At 39.1% G+C, this 13,897-nt stretch overlaps 1 protein-coding gene across 3 annotated transcripts in view; it reads right to left on the minus strand.

Annotated features, from left to right (window-relative positions):
• The window catches only part of gpbp1l1 (GC-rich promoter binding protein 1-like 1), a 68,538-nt gene extending 62,764 nt beyond the window's left edge, over positions 1-5,774 (minus strand). The window contains exon 1 of one of the 3 annotated variants that reach the window (XM_073062962.1): positions 5,539-5,774. The gene's annotated coding sequence lies outside the window, so the exon portion shown is untranslated. Of the gene's footprint in view, positions 1-5,534 lie in introns of all 3 variants that reach the window. The other 2 variants (XM_073062961.1, XM_073062963.1) reach the window with 2 other exon arrangements.
• Positions 5,775-13,897: the final 8,123 nt, after the last annotated feature.

Raw genomic sequence — 13,897 nt, forward strand, 5'->3', positions numbered from 1 at the left:
GGAGGGATAGGGAGGGTTATAGTCAATAGGACTGGACAAATTAATAGCTTAACATGGCGTAGATGGACTGAAGGGCCCATTTCTTCTATAACTCTGTGACAACCACCCCTAGAAATAAAAATTCTTGTGACTAAGGCACATAGGGAAATAATCTCAGTGCAGGAAACCCAGCAAAGGCCTCCTTGCTCACACTGCCCAACTTGATAATGTAAAACGGGGAGAGGGGGGAAAGATTATTTTAATGGGTAGATTTTTATAATTGGGTGTATAAAGGATTACCAGAGTCCACAAGATATTTACTGTTTTCATTAACTTTGATCAAAAGGTCAATTACAAAGGAACTTTTACTTATAATTCAAAATAAAGTGGGAACAATTAGCTATGGGGAAGAGCTTGCAAAACTTATTGGGAATATGAAATAAGCTGGCTATAACATAACAGTTCAGGTATGTGGCAAAATGTGAAATTATTCAGTGAGGAATAGAAAGATGAAATAAAAATCAATGAATGTTGTCAAACAGAATGAACTCAGTATGCTGGTTCAAAAGATTCAGAAAGTTGTTATGCAAGAATAGCAAATAATTAGTAAAGCAAATTGCATGCTATCTTTTACTGCAATCTTGGTACAACATACAACACTAGGGTGAGACTACTTCTGGAATGCAATTCAGAAATAGAATCAAGTTATTATCATCAGCATGTCTGGTGAAATTTTGGTCTCCATGCTCAGGAAAAGTTTAACTTGCTTTGGAAACTTTCAACAGTCTATTGGATCATGAAATTTAGAATAATGAGAGGTTCTTATATTTGAAACTCCCTCTCCTTCCATCATTTGATTGATTTGCAAGATCATTTGCAAGATTTTGAAAAGGGTAGGTTTAAAAGATCTGGGGCCTTGAATCAGGGACAAAGTCAAAGGGCAATGGAGTCAAGTCAAGTTTATTGTCATTTGCGCAATTACAGTGAGACACAGGTACAATGAAAAATGTGCTTGCAGCAACATCACAGACATCTTGGGACAAACAATACCCAATATAAAATAGACACAATCGGAGAAAAGTCCATGTTAGTGCAGGAGGTAATCCATTGTGTACTGAGCTAAGATAAGAGTTGTCGAAGTCAGCTCAAAAATTTGATGATTGTAGGAAGATAGCTCTTCCTGATCTGATGTGTGTAGGATTTCTGACTGCTGTTAACACTATGAAGAGAAATTTCTTGACTCAAATATTTCAAATCTGAAATTCTCCACACCTGTGTTTGATCAGCAGTTGGTTAAGGTGGAGAATAGTAATATCCTTCTGAATGAGCTGACCAAGACAATTCCGTTAGACTGCCTTCAAAAGTCCCCCCTCAAAATATTCTGAATTAGAGACACCAAGCGCTAATCTAAATAAGGTCAACTTTTCAAGACTTAATCCAAGGGTTTCCAACTTTATTACATGGACCCCTACCATTAACCGAGGGGTCCATACACCCCAGGCTGGGAATTCCTGACTTAAACCAATCTTCCATGTTGTTCTGAAGTTGACAACGCTGAGCCCCACTTTCATTCTGATTCTGTTTTAATCTTACAATCTTCCAATGCTGTCCAGTTTAGCAAATCAGGCAAATCAAAATATTAATTTACAAAATGCCTTTACCCACTTCAGGAGGTACGGTAGCTGTTTCTCACTTTCTACAACCAGGGTTTGATTCTGACGTCTGCTGCTGTCTCATGAAATGTGCAAGCTGTTCTTATGACCACATGGATTTTGCCCAGATGCTCCAGTTTCCTCCCACACTTTGAGATATGCTGGATGTTAGGATACATGTTGATGCCAACTTACCATTGGTACAACTGCCTTTTGAAAAAAATCAGGGGTGGTTAATGGACAATTTGTATGGTGGGGTGAAGATATATTTCTACTAAAGAAGGTGTAAGGCGCTCTTCCCTCCGCTGCCCTGCAGGTCACACTTGAGCAAAGGGTAGCACCTGCTTAGTCCCCTGATCAGTGTCACTTGAAGCCATGGGAGCAGATAGTGGATGGTCGTATCAGCAGCTCACAAGTCCTGGTGCATATCACAAGTGCTGGTTTTATGATTTTTGACCCCAGGCTGGCAATCTCTGAAAAGTATTGATAATGGCTGGGGTCACCTGCCCAGAAGAAGACACTACCCAGAAGGCGGCAATGGTAAACCACTTTTGTAGAAAGTTTACCAAGAACGATCATGGTCATGGATAAAGTTAACAGATGGAAGACCATCATACAACATGGCATATATTAATGATGATGATCAATGGACAATAAATAAAGAGGGAAATAAATGGAGAAATAGTTTTTATATGTTAACTAGATTTGGTTGCTCAAGGAAACATGTAACCTTCCACATTTCTGACTGTGTCCTTATTTCACTATTCCCTCCATTATGAATTGAACAAACTTTTTAGTAAATTGTGAACTTCACCTTCTGAAATTCTCTAAGCCATTCAGTTTTGCAATTTCACCCATTTGTAGTTACTTTATTAATCAGAAGTCTAATCAAAAGTTCACGCCACAGATCCCAGAATAACTTTAAAAAAATGCCAATCAATCTGCTTTAGTATATTGCTATATCCCAACTAGAGTTTGAGCAATCTGAAGCGATTCTCCCACAACAATGATTGCAAAGTAGAACTCAAAGCAAGTTTATTATCAAAGCACGTCACCATATACAACCCTGAGATCCATTATCTTTTGTCATACTCAGTAAATCGAATAACCATAACAGAATTATATGAAAAACTGCACCAACAGCGTGAACAACCGGTGTGCAAAGAACAAAGAAAAAATAAACAAACAATAAATATTGAGAACATGAGAAGAGTCCTTGAAAGTGACTCTTGAAAGGTTGTGGGAACAGTTTAGTGATAGGGAATATGAATTTGAAGGAAGTGATCCCCTTTGATTCAAGAGACTGCTGGTTGAGGGGTAATAATTGTTCCTGAACCTGATGGTGTGAGTCCCGAGCCTCCTGTATCTTCTTCCTGATGGCAGCAGCAAGAAGAGAGTAAGACCTGGTTGGTGGAGATCTCCGATGATGGACGCTGCTTTCCTGTGACAATGATCAGTGTAGATATGCTCATAGTGGGGGTTAATTTACCCATGATGCACTGGACCCTATCCACTACTTTTTTATAGAATTTTCAGTTCAAGGACTTTGGTGTTTCCATACTGAGATGTAGCCAGTCAATATACTCCCCACCACACATTTATAGAAATTTGTTAAGGTTTTAGATATCATGCCGAATGTTCGTAAACTCCTAAGGAAGTAGAGGCTCTGTCATTCTTTCTTCGTAATTGCACTTACATGCTGGGCCCAAGAAAAGTCCTCCAAAATCATAACACGAAGGAATTTAAAATTGCTGACCCTCTCCATCTCTGATCTCCCAATGAGAAATGATTCATAGATCTCCGGTTTACTCCTCCTCAATTCAATAATCACCTCCTTGGTCTTGCTCACATTTAAGTGAGAGGTTGTTGTTGTGCCACCAATCAGCCAGATTTTCAATTTCCCTTGTTTATGCTGATTTGTCACCACCTTTGATTCAACCAATGTCAATGGTGTTGTCAGCAAACTTATATATGGTACTGGAGCTGTGCTTAGTTACACAGTCATAAGTGCGAAGCAAGTAGAGCAGGGGACTAAGCATACACCCATGTGCTGCAACCGTGCTGATGGAAATTGTGGAAGAGATGTTCTTTCCAATCCAAACACAAATGGGGTCTGCAGGTGAGGAAATCGAGGATCCAATTGCACAGGGAGGTACTGAGGCCAAGGTCTTGAAACTTACTGATTAGCTTTGAGGGGATGAAGGAGCTGTATTGAATGCGGATAAAAAGCATCCTGATGTATGCACCTTTGCTGTCCAAATGTTCCAAGGTTGAGTGAAGAGCCATCTGCTGTGGATCTGTTGTGCTGGTAGGCTAATTGGAGCAGATCCAAGTCGCTGCTCAGGCAGGAGTTGATGCTTCATCAGCAAACTCTCAAAACACTTCATCACTGTGGATATGTGCTACTGGATGCTTGACATTGAGGCAAGTCACCATGTTCTTAAGCACCGGTGTAATTGAAGCCTGCTTGAAGCAGGTGGGTACCTCAGACTGCTGAGGCGAGAGGTTAAAGATCTCAGTGAACACTACAGCAAGTTGATCTGCACAGGTCCTCAGTACTTGACCAGGTACCCTATGTGGGCCAGATACTTCACCTTCCTGTAGAATGCTCGCACATCGGCCTCAGACACTGAAGTCACCAGTCTATGATGGTTCCTCCATGTTTTGACAATCAAAGTGAGCATAGAAGGCATTGAATACAAAACAGAACTGCTGGAAACAATGTACTAAGTGAATGGAAACTCTTCACTGCTGGGTAAAGGGGCTAAAGGAGAAAAGGCAAACTCCATAAATGTTTTGGTCATTAGATACCAAGGGATGTCAGAATACATCTTAGCAGATTTAAGAACCAAGTTTCAGCAGCATATTGTCTGTTGATTTAAATTCCAGACTCCTGTCTCTCTATACAACTCAGAATGTCTTTGAGTATAACATATTGCCTATAAACTGAAAATATTTGAATTTTCTTGCTAAATTTATGAAATGATGCCGGAGTGATAAAGCACACCTACTTGAATGTGCAAATTCATAATTGTTCATGTTAACACGTCAATGACCATTAGACTAATATTTCAAGTATAAAAATGCTTATGAACTTCGTGTCTAAACTATGTCATTAATTCACATTGGTAAAAATTACGAAATGCAAAATAATTTCAGTTTGGGCTCCACCGAAGTTAACATATCCATGACACTGAAGAGGGTGATAAAGAAAGTAAACTAAAACTTCTACGAAGAACTTAAGAGTTGCCGTAAACATTATTAGAAACTGATCTAAGTAATTGATAACGTCTGCAATGCCAATGAATAACACGATATATAAACATACGACATTAAATTATAGATGGTTTAGGATCCTTCACACGAGTAGAGTGTAGCCGTGAAGAGATAATATTCCACTTTGTCAGAAATGGCAGCCGTGGACAGCTAAACCCACACACGGGACAGGCTCGTTCAAACATTATTTGCGTTGTTTAATGCCTGTAAGTGGAAGACACTCAAAACAAAGGTTCCATCTTTACCGATCCAGTCCGAACAGATAAACTGCAACCACATCCCACGTCAAAAAAAAACATTGTAAAGTAGATTTCCAACAATCCACTTTGCGGTACACAAATAGGAACTGTGGACTAACAAACACAAGCTGCAAGTTTAGGCCACAAAACAAATGAAAGAAAACACGAATAAACTGACACTGGAATAACCTTCCATTGGGCACGGGTGGCTCGGCGCAACGGGGGGTAAAAAAGAATCAGCAGTGTACGTTTGGTTATAAAATGCAACGACAATAGATGGGAAGGACGGCGTAACGCGGCTGGTAAAACCCACGATGATAATAACAACAAACACTGGGCCAAAATGGCGACAAAGCAGGCTTGCAGGGTAATAACATTGGCTGCCTACCTACACGGGGAAGGAGAAGACGGCAGTTGGTGAGCGTCGTTCCCTCACTTCAGGGCCTGGAGCCTTTGTCTTCTCTCCTTCTGTCTACCTGCGTCCCTAATCAGGGATATCTCCGAGGGGGTTTGATTTTTGTTTATATCAACGACTCCACTGCCGCTCTCGTTGCTGCCCACAGCTCTGCGCCGCAGTTTTTTTCTCTCCCTGGCTGCTCGCTCCCGACGCTCCGCCCGCCTGCTCGCTCCCGTCTTCCCTCACTCGCTCCGCATGCGCGCGCGCGCGCGGCCGGGGATTCCACCAAAACACGGAAGGAAGCGTTTGCGGCGAGGTCACGTGCTCGCTCGCTTCTCTGGCGTCACAGGCAACTGGAATTGTACGAGGGACGTCGGTGGTCCCGACGCACGGTGCACCCAGCTGCCAGCTTTCCCAGCCGTATGACTTTCTCTCTCCTTCTCGCAAAGTTTATTAGCGGTTGGCAGACCAACATGAGGTGCATTACCGCCATCTACTGAGTTGGAGTGTGGAGCGGAGACAGGAAGTATAAACGCCCACTAAATCCACCCCCACCAAACAAAAATCAAAATATCAAAAAGTCTAATGCTTTTCAGAAAGTTAAGTACACACTTATATACATTACATGGCAGTGATATCTTAACAAACTTTCCAGTTAAACTATGTCTGTCCCAAAGATCTCAGTTTAGCAATTACCGGTAGTTGTTTCCTTTGCATCTCATAGGAGCTGCAAACAGTATACTGTATGCTGCTCTGTACAAATGCCAGTATTATGCATATTAATTCTGAACAATATTCAACCTAATATGTCCAATACGAAAACACATTGGTATAACTTATTCCCTCCTTTCACATGAATCTCCCAGTTGAGTTCCCACCATCTGAATTATATATATAGCAACCTTTCTTTTCCTTATCCTTAATTTGTTGCCACAATGATCAAATGCGCTTTTGAATTATGGTTTTAACTTCCCCTTTATGCAAAGGCACCATTTCATTTATATCCTTAATTTTCATTGATTGCTTGACTAGCAAGTCCCTCTAATTTTTTTACAGCTGCATGGACCAACCATTTGTCTGAGCAGTAAATTTTTACTTGGCCTGAAAATTACGCGGCGCTTTCATTTTTTTTGTAACGTGCATACTATGAATATTTAGAATGAAAACTGAAATATCTTCAATTAAGATTTTATTTCTGAATTGAAAGAATGTAATGAAATACTGTACAACAGAGAAAAATCACATTTCATAAACTTTTTCTCATTTATGTTTATTCCAGCTGCACAGCAACAAAGGCTATGTGTGTGGGAGTGTTTCAGTTTCTGCGCAGCCATGCACCCACACAGCTTAGAGGGAACAGTGCTGCCTAGAATATCTGCCACCTCGTTTCCTTCAACCTCAACGTTAGCATGGACTCATAAGAAATATATACACACACCTAGACCCTGCAGCCTCAACAGATGTTGAGTCAGTGGTAAGGTTTCCAGGCATGTGCGTAGACACAAGACTAATATGGAAGGTACATATGAATAAAATTCTTGGGAAATGTAAAAAAATCCCTCAATGTGCTGAGGTGCTCAATTGGGGTGCAAGTAGGAGGTCACTTAAACAAATGTATATTTGTTTAATCTCAAGAAGAATGTCTGCCCAATAATTTGAAATAGCTGTTTTATTAGATGTCAAAACCAAAAATGGATCAGAGCACAAAAGTACTGTACATAATCAGGGCAAACTTCTTTGATCCATTCTAAGACGAAAATGATAGCAATCTCAGATATGAGTACTGATGCTTTGTTTGATAATCTTTTCTTAATAGTCACATGAAACTTTGGAATATAAACAGAAACACCAAAATGACCTGTCAATTGATCTTTTGAACCATCTGTGGAGATATGTAAGAAGCCATAATATCTGCCTTGCTATGCCACTAATATGCAATCACTTTCATCTTGATCTTTTCCTGAAGAACCAAATCAACCTCAGACAAAGGGAAAACCCACAGAGGAGTGACAGAAAGGTGTACACTGGCACCTTATTCCACACTGAGCAATCCAAGATTTTGTGACCATTTATTTCCCATCCACCCAAAACTGAAGACCTTATGAATGCATTGTACCCAACACTCTTCTAAGGTTACCAATACTGGATGAACATCTTTATATCCTCTTCTGATAACCCAGATGTAACCTGCATAGATGTAAAGTTATTTCACCCATTTCTACCAGTAATGCCAAAATTGGGGATAATTTAATAGCAGCACAACATAATCTCAATGATTGAGCTTGGACTTTAACTAGGGGCTTTAAAGTCAATTAAAGTTCAAAATCCAGCTCAAGCTAGTGCTGATGAGGCAACACATCCAAAATCAAAAATAGTTCTGATCAAAGCAATATACATTTGTTTAAGTGACCTCCTACTTGCACCCCAATTGAGCACCTCAGCACATTGAGGGATTTTTTACATTTCTCAAGAATTTTATTCATATGCACCTTCCATATTAGCCTTGTGTCTACGCACATGCCTGGAAACCTTACCACTGACTCTTGTTTCAGAGATTTACCATATAACGAGATCAATTTGAAAAAAAACCAAATAGCTTGAGTCTTTGCAACAGAAAATTTAACCCCCCCAGCGATGTTCCAATTCCTCTACTTCACTAATAGCAGTCTGCATTTTCCGAACTATGTAATTTCTATTCCTGCCTCTCTTCCACACTGCACCAGCATCAGCATATAATGATCTGGAAAAGTCTGTGCCAACATTTAAGAAAATATCATTAATCATAATATTAAAACAGAGTAGACTACACACACTCCCCTGTGGAGTCCCATTCTCTATCTCATACTCCTTAGAATCAGAATCAGGTTTATTATCACCAGCATGTGATGTGAAATTTGTTAACTTAGCAGCAGCAGTTCAACATAATCTAGCAGAGAGAAAAAATAATGATAATAGTAAGTAAACAACTAAATCAATTATCTGTATTGAATCTATATTTAAAAACATGCAAAAACAGAAATACTGTATATCAAAAAAAAGTGAGGTAGTGTTCAAAGATTCAATTTCCATTTAGGAATTGGATGGCAGAAGGGAAGAAGCTGTACCTGAATCACTGAATGGGTACCTTCAGGCTTCTGTACCTCCTACCTGATGGTAACAGTGAGAAAAGGGCATGCCTTGGGTGCTGGAGGTCCTTAATTATGGATGCTGCCTTTCTGAGACACCGCTCCCTAAAGATATCCTGGGTACTTTGTAGGCTAGTACCCAAGATGGAGCTGACTAAATTTATAAGCTTCTGCAGTTTCTTTCGGTCCTGTGCAGTAGCCCCTCCATATCAGACAGTGATGTAGCCTTGTCAGAATGCTCTCCACAGTACAACTATATAAGTTTCTGAATGTATTTGTTGACATGCCAAATCTCTTCAAACTCCTAATAACGTATAGCCGCTGTCTATGAAAATGTTGTTCCCACCAACACTTGTATCTTTCTATTACATAAAAGAAAATCTTGAATCTAATTGATCATTCTACCACTGGTTCCCATCGTTTCCAGTTTATGCAGCAACCCTTCTGTCCATAACATATCATAAGCTTTCTCTACATCAAGAAATCTGCTACCACTGATTCCTTATTAACTTGGGCCTCATGAATATCAGATTACAAACTTAACACCAAGTCCATGGTCATTCTCCCTTTACGAAATCCAGATTGGTATACAGCAAATTATTCACTACTTTCCACAAAATAAGAAAGCCTTGCTACAACCATTCATTCCATTATCTTACATAAATGTGAGGTTAGCAAAATAGGACTATAACTGGAAAAATTTGATTGATCCTTACCAGGTTTCAGTATAGGAGTAACACCCACTAATTTCCAGGAAGTAGGAAGTTCATCCTTCAACCCATATTGTATTAAAAAATTTCAAAACCAACATAAGTTTCAAATTTGATAACCATGTAAATTATTATAACAAATATCATCTTTCCCAGGTGATGTGTAACCAGCACTATTAACAGCCCTTTTAAGTTTAGATATTGTAAGTTCAACATTCAAATAGGAACTGGAACAATTTTTTCTCAACAATCTAAGGATTGCTTATCAAGACTGTTTCTCTCTTAGACCTCTGTTCTTCACTTACTTGGCTGAACTATGTACACTGACGTCTGCTTTTCCTAAAAATTCTGCTTTTTCAGAGCTGGTAACTGCAACCTTCTCCCCACCATAGAAAACTGGTAATGCATCAAGTTTTCAAACCTCCCCCCCACACCTTTCTAACTATAGCTCTTTGATCTAATATGAAAAATATAATGCCTAACTTTCCGAAAAGCATTATTCACTCCTTCACAGCTCTGTGACATTCATCTGACACCAGGGAACAGCTTTCCTTTTATTATCTCCCAATGATCTGGGAACTGATTCCTTTGCTATTGGGTTGAGTATAAAGCACAAGGTATTATTACTCAACTAATATTCTATAAAATCAAATGATCAGGAAATCACATAATTCATCAAATACATCCCTATTTGTCTTTTAAAAATTCCATCCAGGGATATGAGAACCTTTCTGCTGATATACATCTATTCCTATTGTGCAGATAATGGGGATATAATCACTCACCATTGTTGTATCATTATACACTTCCTGTTTACACATACTTGTGACATCCTCAAATAACAGCGTAAGGTCTATAGCAGAAACAATGTTATCAAATAGACTTAACTTTGTACTTCTACCATCATTCAAGCACACTAAACATTTTTCTTGCAGAAACTCTTCCACCACTGTCCAATTTACATTTGTGTCACTACAACCCCACTTAGCACAATGAGCATTAAAACACCCATGCTATATGGACTTACTTTCCCATTTCCATGCTCACTTTCCGATATATCAGGTGTTAACCTTTCATAAGGGTTATAAAAGTTATTATCTATACTTTACTGTTCTTTCCCCAAATTTCAACCACAATTGACTCATAAACAACCCCAATTTCCATAACACATTTTTGAGTAAGGTAACCACCCCTCCTCAATTTCTCAACTGTGTATTATTAAGTATCAACATAAACTTGTATATTAAAACTTAGACAAGATTTCAACCAGGTTTCCTGTACACATATAACTTCAGGCTTATTGGGTAAATCTATAAATTTCTTAAATTCTTGAACATTACCTAACAGACTTCTGGCATTCCATTTTAGGATAAGGAAAAACATTAACAACCCTACTCTGAAGTCCGAACAATATTTACTCCTCCTTGTAAGGCATCGCTAACAACTTCTAGAGTTAAGTCTTTTATCTCAAAATGTTTTTCTGCAGCTTTTAATATAATTTTAGTTTTTTCTTTTTTACTTTTATCTTGTGCTATACAATTCACCACATTTACCATGAAAGTTTATCAACAATCAACAAATCCTTTGTTATACAATAATGCATTTTACACACTGTCTTTATCTGTGTTCTGAATATTATTAGGTCCCTGTCTTCTGTACTTTCTGCAGAGCCTCTCCATATTATATCCCCTTGTCCACATGAACACGTAGCACTGACATAATTTTCTTATATACAGGATACGCTGCATAAACACAGCTACATTCTCCTCAACAGTTGCTGTATTTTAGCCTAACACTTTCTCCACAACTGCCATGATCATGATTCTCCACCACATCTACCACAATGCATTTTACCTTTATATGCAGCTGCTACGTGGCCAAACTTCTGGCATTGAAAACATCTCCGAGGGGATGGCAACAAGACTTAAACCCTATTATTCATATAATGTAAATTAATTCTATCCAGCAATTTCTTTCCATCAAATTTAAGCAGTCTGTTCTTACTCCATCACAAAACCTTTTCAAGTGTTTAGTGCAACAACTTTTCCCCCGACTAAATTATTTTTACATGGATACATCTAGAAGAACTCCAGAGACTACTCCCCAAAACTAATATAATTCCTTGGTGTTACTTTCCTTCCTTCCACAGATTTAAACCCCAAAGCTTTCCCACGTTGCTTACCATCTTTACAAAATACTGCAAGTGCCCATCTTTAGAAAGGGCTTGCATCCACAATATCTCTCTAGTTAGTCTCATTGGATTGATATCAGAAACAGGTCCACATTCAAAACTCAACAATACCTTAAACTCTTCCTTCCTTCTTTTATTTAAATCCTCTCTACTGCCTTCATCACCAATGATAAGCCACTCAATCGGCCACTATTTTTTTGTTTCCCAGAAACCTGCCACTCGCCTTCTTCCATACAACTCCTATCACCACGTACAACCTCCCATTCACTAACTCTGTCACTTCTTGCTCTCTCTACCCCACTTCTTGCTCGAGAGCAACTCCCTACAGCAGTCTCAGTCCTTTGCTCCAAACCCAATCCCACAATCCCACCCAGGTGTGCCCTCACTCTCCAGCCATTAAACCATCTTCCTTGCAAGGCATGCAGGACCAGTTGTATGACTTGCCTTCTCAGTTGTACTAAAAAGTAATCAGACTGTCTGGAAACAGGAATGGACAAAAATAAAATATTAAAAAACTTGCAATGCTTTTGGGAAAGTCACCCCATACACACTTAAATCTGCTTAATTTCCTCCCTTTTTTTGTTCTTTCCAGTTTAGTGGAAGTAGTGTGGGACAAGGGAGTGGTAATGAGTCTGCAGCATCTCTTGATAAGTTGAGCTTTTCCTATTCCTTTCCAAATCTTAGTTCAACAGTGAATTACCTAATATTTTCTCTGATTTAATGTTGAAAAGAAGACATTGTTTTGAGTCCTGATGAAGGGTCTCGTCCAAAACATCAGCTCTTTATTCCACTCTGTGTCCAACCTGCTGAGTTCCTCCGACATTTTGTATGAGTTACTTTGGATTTCCAGCATCTGCAGAATCTCTTGTGTGATTTGTTTTGATCCAATGCAATTTCTACATTTCATCCTACTCCTCTTTTTATGATGAACAAGTTTTTTTTCCTCGATTCATATTTATGCTTCTAACTTGGTACCCTATGAACTGACATGACTACTTCCACCTTGCAAAATTACCCATTTCCATGGTGTTCTCTTACTCCTTTCTCTTTTCTACTGTGAGTTGGACTGAAGCTAAAGTTCTACTGAGGTTGGTGGTAGATACCAGCTGTTTGCTCCAATTACTCTATTGCATTCCAATACATTCTCTTACACAAAAACTGATAAGTCAGGAAGCATCTTTGTGAAGTTAAACAGATACTGTTTCTGGCTTTCTGTCACTGTTACAGTGGAGAATGACAGGATTGTACATCTATTATTTGTGTTGCCTTTATTTGAACTGTATCATGTGAGGCAAAATGAAAATAGAAAATGCTAGAAAAACTGATAAGTCAGGAAGCATCTTTGTGAAGTTAAACAGATACTGTTTCTGGTTCAAAATCCTTCACTGGAATTTTGAGCCCTTGTTTCTGGTGATTGACCTAGACAGCTATGAGCTGTTGAAAGGGATTTTGCTTTGCTTTAAAATAGATCCCCAGAATAGGAGAGATGGGCTGGCCAGTGGTGTGGTGGCATCAGCACTAGACTTCAAGGCAGATGGTCCTGAGTTCGAATCTGGCTGGGTTCCATACAGCAGTATCTGCATGGAAGAAAGGCCTGGCAATCTCCTTCTGTATCTTGCTGCAAAAACCCAAAGGACAACTACACTATCTATAAGGTCACCATGAGGTCACTGAGACAGTGACTCAGTGGCACTCAGCAACAACAGAAGAGATAAGACAGAAGATAACAGTAAGTAACCTGATATCAAAATAGGCAATTTGGAACTTTGTTGATCCAGATTTTGTAGAAACATAAATTGCACATGCAATTGCACATGCATATTTTTTAATAAGTAAAATGAATTATAGAAACCAAAACTTTTCCACATTTAAAAACAGAATTGAAACAGATTGACATGCAAGGCAGCATGTTTTCTTTTGTTCTGAAGTCTTTTTGTGCTGCTATCTTCAGAAGTGTAAAGAAACTTTGGTCCTAACTGTGTACTTTTCATACAGATCCATGTAGACATCAACAGTTAAAATTGATATGCTGTGGGGCTTGTTCTTGGTAGCCTATTACTTAAGTACATGCCCCACAGACAATTGAAACAGGACTTAAAATGAAAACTGAAGAAAATTGCAGCAATATCCAACAGAGTATTTTTTCTTAGCCAATTGCTTAGCCAATGTTGGCTTGATAGACAGCTCAAAGAAGGAACATTCACAGCCGACAACCTCAAGCCTATTTAAAGCCAAAGTAATTGGCAGAAGGAGTCAGCCACTTCCCAAGTTACCCACCCATCTAACCTGTGAAGCTTCTCCTGTTTACAGCGCAGGGGTTAAAAGAAG

This window comes from Hemitrygon akajei, chromosome 12, assembly GCF_048418815.1.
Source record: "Hemitrygon akajei chromosome 12, sHemAka1.3, whole genome shotgun sequence".
NCBI lineage: Eukaryota > Metazoa > Chordata > Chondrichthyes > Myliobatiformes > Dasyatidae > Hemitrygon > Hemitrygon akajei.